The sequence below is a fragment of the Macaca mulatta genome, chromosome 9, assembly GCF_049350105.2.
Source record: "Macaca mulatta isolate MMU2019108-1 chromosome 9, T2T-MMU8v2.0, whole genome shotgun sequence".
In the NCBI taxonomy this organism is placed as follows: domain Eukaryota; kingdom Metazoa; phylum Chordata; class Mammalia; order Primates; family Cercopithecidae; genus Macaca; species Macaca mulatta.
The window spans coordinates 58,188,322-58,207,796 of NC_133414.1; the positions used below are offsets into that span (position 1 = coordinate 58,188,322).

General features: G+C 42.1%; 1 pseudogene across 1 annotated transcript in view; it reads right to left on the minus strand.

Moving 5' to 3' along the window:
• Positions 1–907: 907 nt before the first annotated feature.
• The window catches only part of LOC144331436 (ribosome biogenesis protein BMS1 homolog), a 55,558-nt pseudogene continuing 36,990 nt past the window's right edge, over positions 908–19,475 (minus strand). The window contains exons 17-24 of the transcript XR_013398513.1: positions 17,707–17,895; positions 17,444–17,623; positions 17,138–17,197; positions 15,933–16,055; positions 14,860–15,007; positions 14,339–14,515; positions 7,397–7,558; positions 908–6,952 (exon numbers count right to left, since the gene is read on the minus strand). The product of XR_013398513.1 is annotated as a ribosome biogenesis protein BMS1 homolog (transcript). The remainder of the gene's footprint in view (positions 6,953–7,396; positions 7,559–14,338; positions 14,516–14,859; positions 15,008–15,932; positions 16,056–17,137; positions 17,198–17,443; positions 17,624–17,706; positions 17,896–19,475) is intronic.

Below are 19,475 nucleotides of genomic sequence, written 5' to 3' on the forward strand. Positions count from 1 at the left end.
ATCAGGAATGAAACAAATATCACAAAAGAGCCTGCATCCATGAAAAATGCTATAAAAATTATATGCTGACAAATTTGACAGCCTAGGAAAAAATGGATCAATGCCGTGAAAATCACAAATTACCATAACTCAGAAAAGATGAAATATATAACCTGAATAGTCCTATAACCGTTATATAAATTGGATTTGTAACTAAAAATCTCCTGAACACAACATATCCAGACCCAAATGGTTTCACTGGAGAATTTACCAAATATTTAAAGAAGAATCAACGAGAGTTTTACACAATCTCTTCCAGCAAATAGAATAGAAAGGAACATGATATCATTATCCTGATATCAAAACAAAGCAAAGACAGCACAAAGGAAAGAAGGGAGGGAGGGAGGGAGAGAGGAGGAAGGTACAGAAGAAAGAACACTGCAGGCTGATTTTGCTCATAAGCCTAGATGGAAAAATCCTCAAGACAGTGTTAGCAAATCAAATTTAGCAATGCATAAAAAGAATAGTAGACCATCTCTACTAAAAATTCCAAATTAGCCAGGCGTGGTGGTACATGCCTGTAACCAGCTACTCGGGAGGCTGAGGCAGGAGAATTGCTTGAACCCAGGAGGTGAAGGCTGCAGTGAGTCGAGATCACACCAATGAACTCCAGCCTGGGAGATGGAGACTCCAGCTAAAAAACTTTAAAAAATATTTTTTTAAAAAATAGTGAATAACAGCAAATCCTGGCAAGGATGCAGAGACACCAGAGCACCCACACTTGCTGGTGAAAATGTAAAATGGTACAGCCACTCTGGAAAAAATTTGGCAGTTCCTTATAAAACTGAAAATGTACTTATCATAGGACCAAGAAAATGCAACCATGGGCATTTCCAGGACACAAACAAAAACTTGTTTTTAGACAGAATTTTATATACAAATGTTCATAGCAGCTTTATTTGTAATAACCCCAAACAGAAAACTACCCAGATGTCCTTTAATGGTGAATGGTTGGATACATTGCGGTACATCCATATTATAGAATACTACCCAGCATTACAAAGAACAATCTACTGACACATGAAACAACTTGAATGAAACTCAAATAAATTATCAATTTTAAAAAGTAAGTCAATCTTTAAAAGGTACATACTATATGATTCCATGTATATAACATTTGTGAAATAACAAAATTACTAGCAAAAGTTTTGCTCCTCGTCCCCAATACCTTATGCTCTGCTGGCCTAGAGGTCTTAGTTCCAGAGGGAGGAACGCTGCCGCCAGGAGACACAGCGATGATCCATTGCACTGGAAGTTTAGGCTGCCACCCGGCAGCGCCAAGCTCCTCATGCCTCTGGATCAACAGGTAAAGAAGGAGTTCCTGCGCTGGTGGGGGTGGCTGGTCCAGACCACCAAGGAGAAACTGCCCTGCTGCTTCACAACGGACTGGGGAAGAGCATGTCTGGGGTATAGGAGGGCTCTTGGGGAATGTGCTGTGATTAAGATCAATGGAAAAGCACAACAACCCAATCTAGGCAGGATTAATAATGGTCCAGAACCTTTGGGAATGAGGGTTCCCCACCAGGTTAAAAACCACAACCAGCAGAGTCTTCCTGAAGGCAAAGGGAATACATACTGGGGAGTGGAAGAACGTAGTTATAGGACCATGTGACCAGCTACAGAAACCAGGACTGCAATTGTCATGAGTGTTTCCTCTTTATTTGGTACCAGAGAGAGAGAGAGGGAGAGAGTGTGTGTTTAAAGTTTTGGAAGAAAACATAGGAAGAAATCTTCATCACTTGAGGTTAGGGAAATTGTTCTTAGACATGACGCCAAATGCATGTAAAAGCAAAAATCCATCAATTAGACGTAATCAAAATAAAAAAACATAGCTTGGAAAAAGACACTATTAAAAAACACTGAAAAGACAGCTAAAGGCTGGGAGAGAATATTTGCAAACCACATATCCAACAAAGAAAGTAGTCTGGCATATATAAAGAACTCTCAAAATCAACAGTTAGAAAACCATCCAAACAAAAGTGGGTAAAAGACTTGGATCCTCACTGAAGAGGACGCTCTATGTGGAAGACAGCAAGCCTATGAGAGACCATCAACACTAGTCATTAGGGAAATGCAAATCAAAACCACAGTGCGGTGACACTGGAAAGCACTTTGACAGTTCTGTTAAACCACATAGCCCAGCAGTCCCACTACGATTTTCCCTGCAATAAGGAAAAATTGTGTTCACATGAAAACCTCTGCACAAATATTTATAGCAACTCTATCCATAATCGCCCAAATCTGGACACAACCACATGTCCTCCCATGGATGAAGGGGTAACCACCCGTGTCTCCCTGTGCAGGCAAACACCATTCCACAATAGAAAGGAACACGCCACTGACACACAGAGCACTGGGGTGGATCTCAAAAACATGATGCTTAGCAAAAGCAGCCAGTTACAGAGATCCCATGCTGCGTGTCTCCACTCACGTGACCTTCCCGAGACAACAGTGTGACAGGGATGGAAGGTGCATCAGCACTCAGCAGGGTTGGGTGGGGAGGGCTGGACTCCAGCAAGAGGGGTGCAGTTCCTCGGCATCCTTGAGTGGAACTTTGTACATGTGAAAATTCTCAGACCTAAACAGCTCTTTTAAATGGGACCAGATGGGGAAATAAAACTAACATTTTTGGTCATCTGTTTCATATCAGTCACCACAGGTACAGTTGTGACCTTTGAACAACAAGTGTCCAAACTACATGGGTCTACCTACATACAGATTTTTTTCTTAAAAAAAATTTTTTTTTTTTTTGAGACGGAGTCTCTCTCTATCGCCTAGGCTGGAGTGCAGTGGCGCGATCTCGGATTACTGCAAGCTCCACCTCCCCGGTTCACGCCATTCTCCTGCCTCAGCCTCCCGAGTAGCTGGGACTACAGGCACCCGCCACGACGCCCGGCTAATTTTTTGTATTTTTTAGTAGAGATGGGGTTTCACCATGTTAGCCAGGATGGTCTCGATCTCCTGGCCTTGTGATCCACCCGCCTTGGCCTCCCAAAGTGCTGGGATTACAGGCGTGAGCCACCACACCCGGCCTTAAAATTTTTTTTTTAAATTTTTTAATTAAATCTTCTTAAATAGACATGGGGTCAGCCAGGTGTGAAATGGCAAGCATGTCACCAAATGATAATACTTAAAGCAAGTTCACAGGTTTTGTTAAAAAAAAGAAACAATCTAGTACATCCACAAATAGGAAACCAAACACACCTGAACACATCTATGATTAAATAAGAATATTTAATGGCATGGAATGATATGTACACTGTAGGTTCAATATGTTTTCAAAACATACCCAGCACCTATGGCTGCCTGTGCATAGTGAAAGCATAGAAAGGTATAACAGAGTAATTTTTACAATTAATAAAGTTCAATGCAATTGAGAAAGGTTTCTATAAAAATTGTTAAAATATTTTAGAGGGCAAATGCTTACTTTGCATAGCAATGCTTCAGTTACCTGGAATGCCCTCCCTTCTTTCTTCCAAGCAATTTTATGCAGTGCTAAGCTCAGTGGCTCTTACTCCAAGTGCCAGCAAGGTGAACAACCCAGTTCCTGCTCTCAGGGAACTCACATTCTGGTGGAATTTATTTTTGCAACATACTTGCTGACAATATCAAATGAATAAGCTATTAGTATTGAAAAGTAATTTACACACTCTCCAGTGTGGTCCTCATTGTGACATGTCTTCCTATGAGATGGATGCAAACCCACAGCAAAAACTATGTGTATACATACAGCCACATGCCGCATGACGTTCGGTCGACGGACCACATATATGGCGGTGGGTCCACCATATCCTATTTTTGCTACGCCTCTTCTATGTTTCGATACATAAATGTTTACCACTGTGTTACAACTGGCTACAGTAGTCAGTACGGTCACATGCTGTCCAGGTTTGTAGCCTAGAAGCAATAGGCCATACCATAGAGCCCAGGTGCACAGTAGGCTGTACCATCTAGGCTTGCGTGTCACTCTATGATGTTTGCACAATGACAAAATTGCCTAATGATACATATCTCAGAATGTATCCCCATGCTTAATTGATGTGTGACTGTATTTTACTAACCTGGCCAGGTGGGACCTTCACCAATAAAAATTCTACATAGAAAATGCTATTTATTATTTCTTTCAGACATTAGAGATTCCTTAACTTTAGTTTTAAATAATCTTGATATACAAACTTTTTATTTCCCTTGTTCTCCAAATATGGTAAACCAAGATTTTTCATATTAACAGGTACGACTTCTACCTACATATATTGCCTTTGGAAAAGACAATTATCTGCAACTGTAATTAAACATTCTTTTATTTCTCCCATTGCTTAAAGGAGTTCACTCTTCTGGCTGAAATATAAAACTATACAATTATAAATACTTATTTGCAAGGCTTCTCTTTGAACAAATTTGCTTGTTGTATAAGCCACTTGCTGATCACTTTATAAGCTACTTAATTATAAAACATGGTATGACAGAGTGTCTTGTATAGTTTAATTGAATTATAGTTTTGCATTTTAAAATGTACAGATTATGCTATATAACATATTAGTTTTAAATTGTTTTATAATTGTTATGGACTTACTATGTGTCAGTCCCCAGATCTGTCAGCATGCTGGATGATGAAATTCATAATAGCTCTTGAGAAATAGAGGAAAATTTACACCCAGAGTTGCTCAGAAAGGTCTGGGCATGTTCCAACTATCACATCCCAGATGGACCCAGCCCTGATGGGATCCTCACATCCCCTTCCCTTCTTATGGAGACACAAAGCTGAGCACCTGTCTATTGACAGCTTTCGGCTTTTAGACAGCCTCTCAGACTAGGCCAACTGCTCACAATCCTGCTGACCCTCTTTGGCCCCTATGATGTTGTAAAGGCAATGCGGTACTCATGTCAGCAGCACACATACTATAACTGGCACAACACAGAGGTCAGCATGGGCCCCGTGCACAGATGACATACAAATTCATGAAGTGCTCTACACATATATATATGTGTATATATATGTTCTACATATATATGTGTGTATATATATGTTCTAAGTATATATGTGTATATATATTTTTATATAGGTATATATAAATATACATTTTTTTTTTGAAACTGGGTCTTGCTCTGTCATCCAGGCTGGAGTGCAGTGGTGCTATCACGGCTTACTGCAGCCTCGACCTCTTGAGCTCAAGTGATCCTCCTGCTTCAGCCTCCCAAGCAGCTGGAACTGCAGGTGTGCACCACCACATCTGGCAAATTTTTGTATTTTTTGTAGAGATGAGGTTTCACCATGTTGCCCAAGCTGGTCTCAAATTCCTGAGCTCAAGTGATCCTCCTGCCTTAGCATCCCAAAGTGCTGGGATTACAGGCGTGAGTCACTGTGCCCAGCTGCATTCCATATTTCTACACACACATGCACACACGGAGGAGTATACGTTGGGGAAAGTAAAGCTGGGGAAATGTGAATAAAATCAGTGGGTTGTATTGATATCAATATCCTGATTGTGATATGTGTGAAATGTTACCGCTGAAAGAAATTGGGCAAAGTATACAACTATGTGTGACTCTATGATTACATTGTATAGGATTAGATTGCATATAATTATATCAACATATAATCATAAAATACATTCATTGCCTTTATAATAGTATGATTATATCAATATAATGTTTAATTTTTTAAAAAGGCAATGAGCTGGGCGCCATGGCTCACACCTGTAATCCCAGCACTTTGGGAGGCTGAGGCGGGTGGATCACAAGGTCAGGAGTTTGAGACCATCCTGGCCAACATGGTGAAACCCCGTCTCTACAAAAAATACAAAAATTAGCTGGATGTGGTGGCGTGTGCTTGTAATTTCAGCTGTTCGGGAGGCTGAGGCAGGAGAATTGCTTAAACCTGGGAGGCGGAGATTACACTGAGCCCAGATTGCACCACTGCACTCCAGCCTGGTGATAGAGTGAGAGTCTGTCTGGAAAAAAAAAAAAAAAAAGTCAATGCAGTTAGGCAGGTATAATGCATGAGCATAATATGGGCATAACATATGAGCATAATATAGGAAGCCTATGTCATTGATATATACGATTTACTTGGTCTCTGCACCTGACAATCTCCTGGTCTAAAGCTTTAAAAATGTACTTACTGTTACCTTGTCACTATACTAATGTGCAAACATATGAAATAAGATAGAAAATGTCCACAAGGGCCAGTGATCAAAGGAAATAACAGACAACAAAAACACTACACACCCTTCTCTAAAATTTTCCATGAGAGCTGAGGGTTCAAGTGAATATTTCTTTCTCTTCTGGAAGACTCCTCATGAAGGTGGTAGCATAAATAATTATCCACAAAGGATTGTCAGGCATTCATCCCTAATGAAAACTACTAAGCCAAAACTAACAAAAAAAAATTGTAATGATAGTTTTGTAGCACAAAATAATTAAACTGAGGCAGGCAGAGGAAAGTAAGAGAATCCACATAACCACAGCTTACATCACTTTAAATCTCGACAGCCCCAGGTGGTGAGAACGAACCCAGTCCCAGCAGTCCAGGCTTCTCCATTCCTCCTCTTGCAGGCACAGTTTGGGTAGAGACATCTCTTGAGCTCTTGCCCACTGACTTGTCATTCACAGGCATTCAAACTGTGATGTTTGAAACTGTCCACCTCCGCAGATCCAGGGACAGTCCCTCCAGTCCAAAGGCTTACTGCAACTGGCCCTCAGCCCCCTTCAAACTGGACTTCTGGTTGCTTCTTTCCTTCTCCCCCTGAATTCGGAAGAGCTTCTTCCTGAGGTCCTTCTGCCACTTCAGCTTCTCCTCCTCCTCCTTCTGCTAGGCTCTGAAGTGCTCCTTATTGTGCAGGTGCTGCTGCTCCTTGGCCTTCTTCATCTTCTGACTGTGCACTGTACTCAGAGCATCCAGCAGTGCGAGGATCTGACCAGGACAAAAGCCAGTGAGTATCAGAATGCTCTCAGCCACCTGACACACTCGCATCCTAAACACTAAGACTAGAGGCAACCCACGATCCAAATGAATATTAACTGCATGAAACTGCATCCTGCGCTAGGAAGTCATTGTTGGCATGGAGACACAGGTGTGATCGCATTTTACCTTTACCACCTGTGTTCATCATTCTGTGGACACTGTGTGCAGCTAACCAAGACAGAGGAGTTCTCCAGCCATGTGCCTGTTATCCCCATCAAAAGCACAGGGCAGAGCAGGACCAGGCAAAGGAAGGGAAACGGACTCTGGCTCTTCCTCTGACTTTAGTTCCAGTGCCCTGAATAACTGAGACTGCAGTAGAAACAGGAAGTGTGCTGCTGAGAGCGTTCTTTTCCTATTTAAACGCAGCATGCAGTACAGCATGGGCAACAGCACCTGTCTTTCATGAGGCTCGCGTATGACGGCCGGTCTCCACCTGTTCTTCGGCACCTTGCCTGCCTTTGCTTGGTTCTTGGGCTTGTTCTTAAATGTCAGGGCCTTCTGCGAGGCTTTTGGAATCTGCAGTGAATTTTTGCCTCAGGATTGCCTTAGGACTGGCTAAAAAGAAAAATAAAGACCGTGACATATTCAAATTATGACCAATGTGTATTTAAAACTTCTGCATAAAATCTTCTCATTGGGTTGACTTTTCCACAAGATCAGCAACACCAGAGTACACTGGCCCTGAGAAATCAGGTCTCAGTCATCCGCCAAATATGAACTGCCTCAGTGGACCCCCACAATTCTTAGTAAACAGAGGAACAGAGAGCTTATACTTACAACTCTCCCCCCAAAACCCTCTGTGCCCATTTCTATGGTATGGAACTATGGGGTCTCAACAGAGCAGATGAATAGATCCCAGTTTCTTTTCATGGAAATTTTAGGCCTTGTCTTTAGGCCACTGAGGTGGTTATTTCCCAGCCTAACAAAAATAATTTAGTTTTTCATCTTGACTATCAACCAGTCTAGATATTGGGTTTTTCGTTTGTTTGTTTGTTTGCTTGTTTGTTTGAGATGGAGTCTCGCCCTGTCACCCAGGCTAGAGTGCAGTGGCACAATCTCAGCTCACACAACCTCCACCTCCCGAGTTCAAGCAATTCTCCTGTCTCAGCCTCGCAAGTATCTGGGACTACAGGCACACACCACCATGCCCAGCTAATTTTTGTATTTTCAGTAGAGATGGGGTTTCATCATGTTGGTCATGCTGGTCTAGAACTCCTGACCTCAGGTGATCCACCTGCCTTGGCCTCCCAAAGTGCTCGGATTACAGGCATGAGCCACCACGCCTGCCCCACTCTGGATTTAAGGACAGTTCTTCCTTCAGTCAGCAGCCAAAGAGTCCTGATTCCTGATTCTAATTAAGAAGTTTAACTTTATTCTATTTCTGATGGAAGGCTGGCTGAAAGAAGGGAGACTCAAAAACAGATGAAGGCAAAATACTCTGTACTGAATTTTCAAGGTAATTTTAAATTCTATGTTTAATCAAGATGGCACAAATTCTTAATTGCCTCATAAATACTATTAATAAATTGAAAGTTTTGCCCTAGGCTTTTATTAAAGTCAATCATATAGAAAAAGTTTCTCCTATGTCTTGAAATGTATTATTAAAGACATCATCCCCAATAATATTCCCTATTCTCTGTTTAGGAACCCCAATTGTTTTCGAATTCAAGAATTCAGAGAAATCTGCTTCTCACAGAAGAGTAGAATGGATAATGGGCACCACATCCTGAAGTATATTTTAACAAAAATTCATGTAAGATGGTTCAAAATTTCATTAACTACTTTATATAAAAAGAAATGCCTGGGAGACTTCTGTTTCTAGCAGAGTGGCAGACTGATGCCTTGAACAACCCTCTTATTACAAAACTGAATACTCCACATGAAAACAAATCTTTTCAAATACGTTGTTAAGCTATGAAGAGAATAATGAAATTTCTAAGAAACCAAAAATCTAAATGAAAATAGAAGTCCAGACAGGCACTGAAAACCAAAAAAAAAAAAAGAAAAACAAAACAAAACAAAACTTGAATTGTCTTCAAGCATGTGGAACAGCAGGAACTCTTTAAGCTGCTGCTGCTGGTGGAGGCCAAGCCACTGTGCTCCCAGAACACGACACAGAAGCCTCCACACTGAGGCAGAGCACAGGTGCCCTGGAGTCTCCACCCCACCCAGGGATCCTCCAGCAGAAGTGTGTGTGCCCCTACATACCTGCAAGTCCCACATCCAGACCTAGCGTTCAGGGCCGTGGGATAACGGCCAAAAATAGGAAATCATTTTACTCATCAGTAGATAAATGGTGACACAGTCATATAATGGAACTCAACAATGACAATAAATCAATGTCTGCCATAGACAAGAACATGGATGTGTCCTGTAATACTGAACCAAAGAAGCCAGGCTAAATAGAATGTGTTGTATTTTATAAAAGTCAAAACCAGGCAGAACAAATCTACGTCAGGAACTGGGAAAGTAGCTATTTTGTGGGTTGGGGTGGCAGTGCCTGGGAGAGGCCACAGGGCGAGGCTACTGCTTGGTCCAGGGTGTGGCAGCCTGGTGTGCTACAGTTCATCTAGCTGCACACCTGCAATTTGGGCATTCTTCTGTATGTACATTAACATTTCAATAAAAAGCTTATTAAAACATTAAAACTTTCAGAAAAATCCACATTGCTTCAATAGAAATTAGCACATTGATGCTTTAAAAATACATGTATATGGTGGGGGAAAAAGTGGTTCAAAAGAGTACCCAGTGAAAAGTTTAAGAGGGAGGGACACTAGCAAGGGGCCAATCAATAGCCCCTTGCGTCTGTCCTCTGACAAAGACAGCCAAAGCAGCAAACAACTATATTTTGATGAAGGTTCTAAAGGAGAGCCCCAGAGTGCATCAAGGAGTAGCAGAAATCCGGTAGAGCACAGAAAACCAGGACGGTCACATAAAGGAGAGAAGGAAACATCTGTCCCCTACCACCCATCCCCAGAGGGATCAGCCTGAAGCAGAGGGGATGTCTCCCTGCGGAGATAAGGAAGCAAAAGGGGCCCAGCAGCCCCAGCACTCCCCTCAGAGAAGGAACTGACGTTGCGCCCCACCCCCATGGACCAGCTGCTGCTGCAACGTGACCTCCTGGACCCGGAACCACTTCGGGAGCATGTCCCGCCCAGGGTGAGCAGCCACTGCACCCTTCTACCATCCTCAGGGTTTGTTGCTCTGTATCACCCCCGCCTAGTGGCCCACCACCCCTGAGCTGCTGTTACACTGTCTTAGGCCATTTAGTATGGCTGTAACAGAATACCTGAGACTTGGGAACTTATTTTATAAAAAAGGTTTATTTGGCTCACCCTGCTTGTGTCTGAAAAGTCTGAGATAGGGCAGCACATCTGGTGAGGGTCTTGTGCTGCTTAATCTCATGGGGAAAGTGGAAGGGGAAACAGGTGTATGCAAAGGGCTCACATGGCAAGAGAGGAAACACGAGAGTCTAGGAAGCTGAACTCACTCTGATAATCCACTCCTGGTAACTAATCCAGTCCCATGAAAAGGCCTAACCTATTCATAAAGGATCTGCCCCAGTGACCCAAATACCTCCCACTAGGCCCCACCTCCCACACCACCACATTTGGAATCAAATTTGAACATGAGTGCTGGTGGGAACAAACGAAGTCCACATCACAGCATACACCCTACCCTGTGGGGCCAGGCTGCTGTGCCCCTCCCCTCCCAGCTGCAATTGCGCCCTGCCCCTTGGGCCCTGAGCTGACTTGGTGCCCTGCTTTCCAGGGAATCAGTGCCTTGGCTACCCAGAGCAGACAACCTCTCATTGCATGAGAGCTGAAGCACTGCCCCGCTTCACAGGGAATCAGTCTTGGCTGAGCTGAGCAGCCACACCTGACAGGGATGAGACAACATGGCACCCCCACATCCCAGGAAAATAGCATTGGCTGAACTGGGGTACCTTGCCTTTCAGGACAAACAACTGTGGAACCCTGCTTTCTTGAAACTGGACTATCCCTGGAGAATCTGAGTTGCCCAGGCACCTGCCTCTCCAGGGAGAGAAGTAGTTGTTGCGCTGGTCCCTGCCCCCGAGGGCCCAAGCCACAGCAGTGCTCCACCATTCTGGGGTCCTTGCTGGTGCTGTACTTGGCCTCATGGAGACTGGGATGCTGCTGTGTTCCACCACTCCAGGGTCCAGAGTCACTACCACGTAACTCCCATGTCCAGAGTCACTCCCATCCCCTGGGAGTTTACTTCTTAAACTCCTCCCAAAAATAGAGAGAGAGGAAATAATTCCAAACACATTTCACCAGGCCAGTGTCACCTTAATACCTAAGCCAAACCAAAACACACACATACACACACAAGAAAAACTACAAGTCAACTTCTCCAATAAATTAAACACTGATGCAAAGATCCTAAAAAAATTTTAGCAAATAGAATTCAACAACACATCAAAAAGATTATACATAATGATTAAGTGGGATTTTTCCCTGGTGTGCAAGCCTGGTTTAACATATGCAAATCAATGTGATATATCACATTAACAAAATAAAATGTAAAACCACATGGTCACCTCAATTGATGCAAAAAAAGCATTTAACAAAGTTTAGCAACATTTCTTCATAAAACCTCTTAATAGTTTATGCATAGAAGGAAAGTTTCTCAACATAATAAAGATCATTTATGAAAAACCCACAGTCTACATCATAGTTAGTGGGGAACAACTGAAAGCTTTTCCACTAAGATTGAGTACAAGATAGAGATGCCCAGTCTTGTCACTTGTATTCAACATAGTACTAGCAAGAGCAATCAGATGAGGAAAAAAAAAAAAAGGCAACTAAATTAAAGAAGTAAAATTATCTCTATTTGCAGATGACAAGATCCTTTATCTAAAAAACCCCAAGGATTCCACAAAAAAACTGTGAGAACTACTAAATTGATTCAGTTAAGCTGCAAGGTATAAACTCAACATATAAAAATCAGTCGCATTTCTATATACAAATAACCTAGCTGACAAAGAAATCAAGAAAATAATCTCATTTACAACAGCATCAAAGAAAAACAAAAACTTAGGAATAAATTTAACCAAGAAGGTGAAAGATGTGTACACTTGAAAACCATAAAACATTGATGAAAGAAATTTAGACATGAACAAATGGAAAGATATCCTATGTTCATGGTCAGAAGAATTAATATTGTTAAAATGTTCACACTGCCCAAAGCAAATATACAGATTTAAAACAATTCTCATCAAAGTTCTGATGGCATTCTTCACAGAACAGAAAAAAAACAATTCTGGCCGGACGTGGTGGTTCACACCTGTAATCCCAGCACTTTGGGAGGCCGAGGCAGGTGAATCATGAGGTCAGGAGTTGGAGACCAGCCTGGCCAACATAGTGAAACCCTGTCTCTACTAAAACCACAAAAATTAGCCAGACATGGTGGCACGTGCCTGTAGCCTCAGCTACCTGGGGGACGGAGGCAGGAGAATTGCTTGAATCCAGGAGGTGGAGGTTGCAGTGAGCCAAGATCGTGCCACTGCACTCCAGCTTGGGTGACAGAGTGAGACTTCATCTCAAAAAAAACAGAAAAAACAATCCTGAAACTCATATGGAACCACAACAAACCCCAAACAGCCAACAGATTACTGTTAGAGAAAAAGTTGGAGACATCACATCTCCTGATTTAAAATTGTATTATAAAACTATAGTAATCAAAACAGTATGGTACTGGCATAAAAACAAACAAACAAAAAATAGACCAATGGAACAGAACAGAAACCTTTGAAATAAAGGTCATATACTGCCAACTAATTTTTGACAAGGGCAAACAAGACAACACAATGGAAAAAAGATATTCTCTTCAATAATAGTGCTGGGAAAACTGGATTTTCACATGCAAAAGAATAAAATTGGACCCTGATCATACACCACACACAAAACTTAACTCAAAACAGATGCAAGACCTAAAGAAGACCTGAAGCCATAAAACTCCTAGAAGAGAACATAGGGGGAAAGCCTCTTGATATTGGCCTTAGCAATAATTTTTTGGATATTGCACCAGAAGCCAGGCTAACGCAAATATAAACAAGGAGGACTGCATCAAAATAAAAAGCTTCTGCACAGCGAAAGAAACAACCAATAAAATGAAAAGGGAACCTACAGACTGGAAGAAATATTTGCAAATCACATATCTGATAAAGTGTTAATATCCAAAAATGAGTAAAGAACTCTTACAACTTAAGAGCAGAAAAACAACCCAGTTGAAAAATGGGCCAAATAGGAAATGACCAATAGTAAATGGGGAGACATACATTAAAATAATACAAAGTAGCAGACATGCAGGATGAAAAACTTAAAGATCTAATGTACAACATGAGGGCTGTAGTTAATAAAAATGTGTTGTCTTTGGGATTTTTGTTAAATAAGATTTTAGCTGTTCCTGTCAAACACAAAAAAATGAAACTATGTGAGATGGTAGATACATTAATTTGCTTCACTGTAGTAACCAGTTTACTATATGTATCCTTTAAGATCATGTGGTCAACCTCAAATATATAAAATAAATTTTATTTTAAAAAAGAAAAGTTTGTCTTCAATCCAGAAAGAACCACTATTACCATTTTTTGGTGTTTTTTCCGTTACAAAATATTCCGTGAATATACAACTGTTCAATCAAATTTAACATTAGACTTTATACCTGAACATTCAAAGCATGTAAGAAATTATAGAAAAGTGTCTGTGTGACTCCCTGTCTGCAGGGCACAGACTGCATCTGTTATGCCCAGACGGTTTATTCCCCGAAGAAGACCACCAGAGTCCAGAGTCAAAGCTAAGCAGCAAGGATCTTTATTACAGGTTCGAACCTGGAGCTCTCACTTGCTCGTGAAACGAGACGGGCAGGAGAGCTCCCCTACTGAGCTCTGAACAATGTTATATAGTCTAAGGAAAGTAGGCATAGAATCATTATACAAATTAGAGGTATGATTGGCTGGAGTTTGAACAAAGCGATTTGGCAAACTATGATTGGTTCCCGCCATTTCTGATATTTCAGTACAACCCTTGAGGCGGAAGAGCAGTTTTACACAAAGGCAGTTAATTATATTGCATCAGGTTGCACGACCAGTTTATGGCTATCTTGCTTAAACACACCTTGTGACCTGGCTATCTTACTTAAACATTCCTTGTGACCTGGCCTCAGAAAGAGAAACATGTACTTACAGAACTTACGAAACCTCTGGTACGTGCAAAGATTAGAGAGCAGAACAAGGGTGTAGCGGGTGGGGGGCGGGTACACATCTATCTTTGTGTCCTTTCACATCTCCACTAACACACACGCGACTGGTACCTTACGCAGAGAGTCCTTGTTCGCCTTTAGTCTGACGCCATGGGTAAGCCCGAGTTGGCTGGTGGTCCACATTCCTGACCAGGTGTCTTTCTCACCCACTGGGTTTCAACAAAGATGCTACTGGGTTATAGAAGGCTGGGATGGAAACAGGATACCAAGTTTGCATGAAAACAAGGTCTGAAAAGAGAGGTAATTTACTTTAACGTTTTCAAAAGGAGATTCATATCCATATTGTGAAGAAACAAAGAACAAAACTTTCACTCCAAACTTCTCTGCCTGGCTGCAAAGTATTTGAAGGGAAAGCTCGCTAAGGAAACTATTCTCATAGATCACAGAACTGTTACTGGGTGTGGCCAGGAGACTGCAGACACAAGGCGAATGGGCACACCGCATAAGACTGGGAGATCTAAGGCTGGAGCTGATCAACTCTCTAGAGACCTGACTCCAGCCTCTCGTCACACTGGCTAGAAGTCAAGCATGAATGGTAACACCCTGCCCTGAACACTACTCAGGACACTCACCACTCATCAGCAGCTTATCCTGAAAGCTGGCCCAGAAAGCTCCTTCTGGAGCTCGGAGTGCTTTCTTGATCTGCCCCCTTATCCCACTGACAGTTCGAATCACAGCACCTTCAAATTTGGCTACTTCCAAGGCAGAATTAAACATTCCCTACAGGTATAGCAAGATAAAAACACACACAAAATCATATACTTTATGCTTTACTTCTTCCCTCAAACATATATCCTTGGTTAAAGAAAAAAAACAACTCACTGAAGGGTGATACAATAATCAAAATGTATTTGCCCCTGAAAGTGGAATTACTACCTCAAAAATACAACCCTTTCATTTCCCCCAAAATAATCATGTGGGTTCATGGGCATGCTCATCACCACTGTCTGTGTGGAAGAGAAGATCGAAGAGGGATTTACTGGACTGAACTGGCCTAGGCAGCCTTTGCTGGCGTCTTTCAGACTGGACTGCAGCTCAGATCCTTTTACTCAGGTGCGTGCACTTAGAACATGAAAACAGTAAGATAAACGCCAGTGGTATTATTACCTTATATTGCAAGAACATTTTATGATCTTCCTAACTCTGTGTTTCTAATGGAAACATCCCCACTAATGAAATTGTCAATAAATGCTGCTCAAACCACCCTCCCCAAATACTGAAAAACAGTACATCTGTTTCTCTGTACCCTTGCCAAGTTGTCTGCAAATGCTTTGTCTATTTTTCTACTGAATGGTTAGACAAACTTGTGATTTTTTCCCTTTCTTAACACAAATTTAAAAAGTAGGAAACAAAAGCCAGTGGATAAAATGATATATTTTCATTATGAGTTCTGTGGCAGTCTCACATGGAAGTCATGAGTAACAGCTTCAATTCCTAAATAGCTGTTTACTTTTAAAAAAAAATAGCTTTTTTGAGCATATTTAAGTAACACAGAATATAAAGGAGCAAACAAACAAAATATGAAGTTTATAAAAGATTTCAAATACTTTTCTAAAAACTTGAGGCCCATATTTTAGAAGTATTTCATTCCTTTTCTCAAACAATATGGACATTTATAAATATGAGAATATATAGATATACAGACCTTAATAAATGAAGTGTTCTTGAAAATTTTATATGGAAAACCAGTTAGCTTTAATTTCTTCACAATTTTTATGGATTTATCCAGATCAAGGACAACTCCTGTGGCAGCTATCCGAAAATCAGGATAATGGAAACCCCAAAATTTGAAAATAGTAATAATATCAGCTAGAGAAAAACTTCAATTCTATGTGACACAATACATTACCAAAGTGAATTTTACTTACAATTAGCTAAGAAAAATAAGGGAGACCATTTGAACTGGCAACTCAGTGGTTTGACAAAAGCAATCCAAAACTTTAAAATTGGTAAGCCAAGCTAACAAGGGTGACTTGAGGCTGAGCGCAGGTAATCCCAGCACTTTGGGAGGCTGAGACGGGTGGATCACTTGAGGTCAGGAGTTCGAAACCAGTCTGGCCAACATAGTGAAACCCCATCTCTACTAAAAATACAAACATTAGCTGGGTGTGGTGGTGCAACCTGTAATTCCAGCTACTCAGGAGGCTGAGGCAGGACAGTCACTTGAACCCAGGAGGCGGAGGTTGTGGTGAGCCAAGATAGCACCATTGCACTCCAGCCTGGACAACAGAGTGAGACTCTGACTCAAAAAAAGGTGGTGGGGGGGCAACTTGAGTACTCTCCCGAGAGTGATTTCAGAGGAACGTAATTCACTATAATGATCTATTTAGAATGAAATGGAAAATAAAAATACAGTTGCAATGTTTAGGAAATCAAAATTTGGACCTCCAGGGCAGGTTCCATCTGCTCATTATTCTGCTTTCTTCTCTGTTAAATGGGACCGATAAACCCTGCCCTGCCTGACTGGTCAAATGAAAATGGTGTGAACAGACTGCTACCCCAGCACGGCTGCAGGGAGTCTCGTGTCTGGCTGGTCTCTGATGGCTCTTCACAACCTCATGTAGTGCTTGGCACATGGTGAGCACTTCTTAAGTACTTGCTTAGATAAATAAATCCAAAAGATGCACAAAAGTAGAATATGTCTTCAGGACCATTATAATTCTTCCACCTCACCTCCCCTACTCCCACACCCTACTGAAAAGGATGTAGGAAGATTAAAAGCAAACGGAAATTTACTTTATAATACTAAAAATGAATAATTTTCAACTTAAAGTCTCATGTACATAATAACCCACATTCAGGATATATTTCTCAAACCAATCTGTAAAAGAAATCATCCAAGATAGTTACCATTATGCCACTGACAGACTGTATTGCCAAGAAACCAGTTCCCTGTGGAGTGATAGGGCCTTATAGGAAACGGAAAAAAAGAAATATAGCAAACCACAAATTTTAGATTCCAGTTTTAAATATTGGATATGGATATTTACATTTGGATATAGATTTACATATATACTCCAAACCACCTCCCCGCTCCCAGAAAAGAGAAAAATCTTAGGAGTGAAATTTTATGACAGGAAAAGCACAAAGCTGTAATGATGCAGCCTATAAGGTGTAATCTTGGCAATAGGCAAGTTATTGTCATCATATTTTTCCCCAAAAGGCTGCTCCGCAATGCATGTGCTGTGGGGTATACTTTAGAAGCCTTTGTCTTCCATTGTGGTCTTCGATACAATAGAGCGGGATGGTCTGAAACCTCCTCCACCCTACAGAAAATATGATTGGATCTCGGGACTTGAGGATTTTCTTATACCAGCGATGTTTCTTCAGACGCATCTGAGGGGACGAGAGGGTAAGATGATTGATGGAGGGAAAATCCACAGAGCCTCAGGCACCAAATACCCAGCAAAGGGACCCACCTGCACGTATCCAACATTTCCCTCACTGTTGCCCAAGCCACCCAGGATAATGGGGTAATGGGGGTCAAAGTTCTGCACAAATTCACAGGGAACATTTTCAATCTCAACGCGGACGTACATCCCAGGTCGAAAACCCTCATACTGAACTCTGGCTTCATCATCTTGATCTTCAAATTCTGCGTGATTCAGCTATACATGAAAGGAAAAAAAACCCATATGCCGTTATCTGTAATAAACATAAGATTAACATGAACAAAGGAGCAATTTCTAAGTAAAGGAACTGTGGACTGAATTATGTAGGCTTTATCCTATTAAAAATACTACACATTTGGCAGGGCACGGTGGCCCACGCCTGTAATCCCAGCACTTTGGGAGGCTGAGGCCGGCAGATCATATGAGGTTAGGAGTTTGAGACCAACCTGGCCAACGTGGTGAAACCCTGTCTCTAATAAAAATACAAAAATTAGCTGGGCATGGTGGTGCATGCCTGTAGTCCCAGCTACTCAGGAGGCAGAGGTGAGAGAATCGTCTGAACCCGGGAAATGGAGGTTGCAGTGAGTTGAGGTCATGCCATTGCACTCCAGCCTGGGTGACAGAGTGAGATTCCGTCTCAAAACAAAACAAACAAAACCACACATTTTACCTCTGCAGTCTGCTCAGAATATGTCCCGTTTTCTTCTCTGCTGCTCCAAGGGACAGCAAATGTAGATAACTCTGTGGAGCCCTGCGTGCCTGAACACTGGAAACGTCCCCAGTCCACACCTTCTTTCCTTCCTCTCCAAACAATTCTTTCACACTTTTCCCGTCTTCAAACACCCAACACCACCCTCACCTCCACTCAGCTGATGGCTGTTTCCTGATTCACTCCAAAACCAAAAGAACCTCCATGGTCAACCCTCTACCAGGGTTTCCTCCCATATCCAGCCTTATTAGAGCTCCAACCTGGCCCGTAGGGGAGCTATGTGTGGCTATTTAAATTAAAGTTAATTACAATTACATAATATTTAAAACGCAGTTCCTCAATCACACTAGCCACACTGGAAGTGGTCCATATCAACCTGCGGCCAGGGTTACAATATTGGGAAGAATACACGTGCATCTCCATGATCACAGAAAGTTCTACAGGCAGCTCAGGCACAGATGATTTGTCCAGGCCTCTACTCAGGGCCACACATCACTGGCTCACTAGACACCATCCACTCTTCCTGGACTTTATTCCAACAGCTCTTCCCTCTGTTCTCTCTCTTATCTCAAAACCTTTTGATTCCACTTCTTCCACCACCAACTGCTCCATTTTTCTGCTTCTCTCTGCAGCAAAACCCCTCAAAAGTTTTCTGCAATCGCAGCCTCCAATTCCTCTGTTCCCATTCTCCTACATCCATGAAAATTGGTGCTTGCTAAGATTGCTGAAGGCTTCCACACCCCTGCTCCAGTGGTCAACTCTGCCTTCACCGCAGTTAACATGGCAGCAGGGTCCGAACAGCACGTCATCTCCGTGTACAGCTGGCCTCCCGCATGTGTGCATGCTTACACTGCTTCTCCCTCCCGGGCACTGCTCAGGCCTCACGACCACAGTCGCCCCATCTCGCCCACACCAGTGCTGCTCCTCCAACTCACTCTACCCTCACTCCCCGGCCACCTCACAGCTTTAAGTAGCATCTACATATTGAGGGCTGTACATCTAAGTCCCTGGCCAGACCTCTCTCTCTAGACCTGACACTCCGCTTGTCTGCATGACACTCAGCCGACTCAAACATCATCTTCCCAAA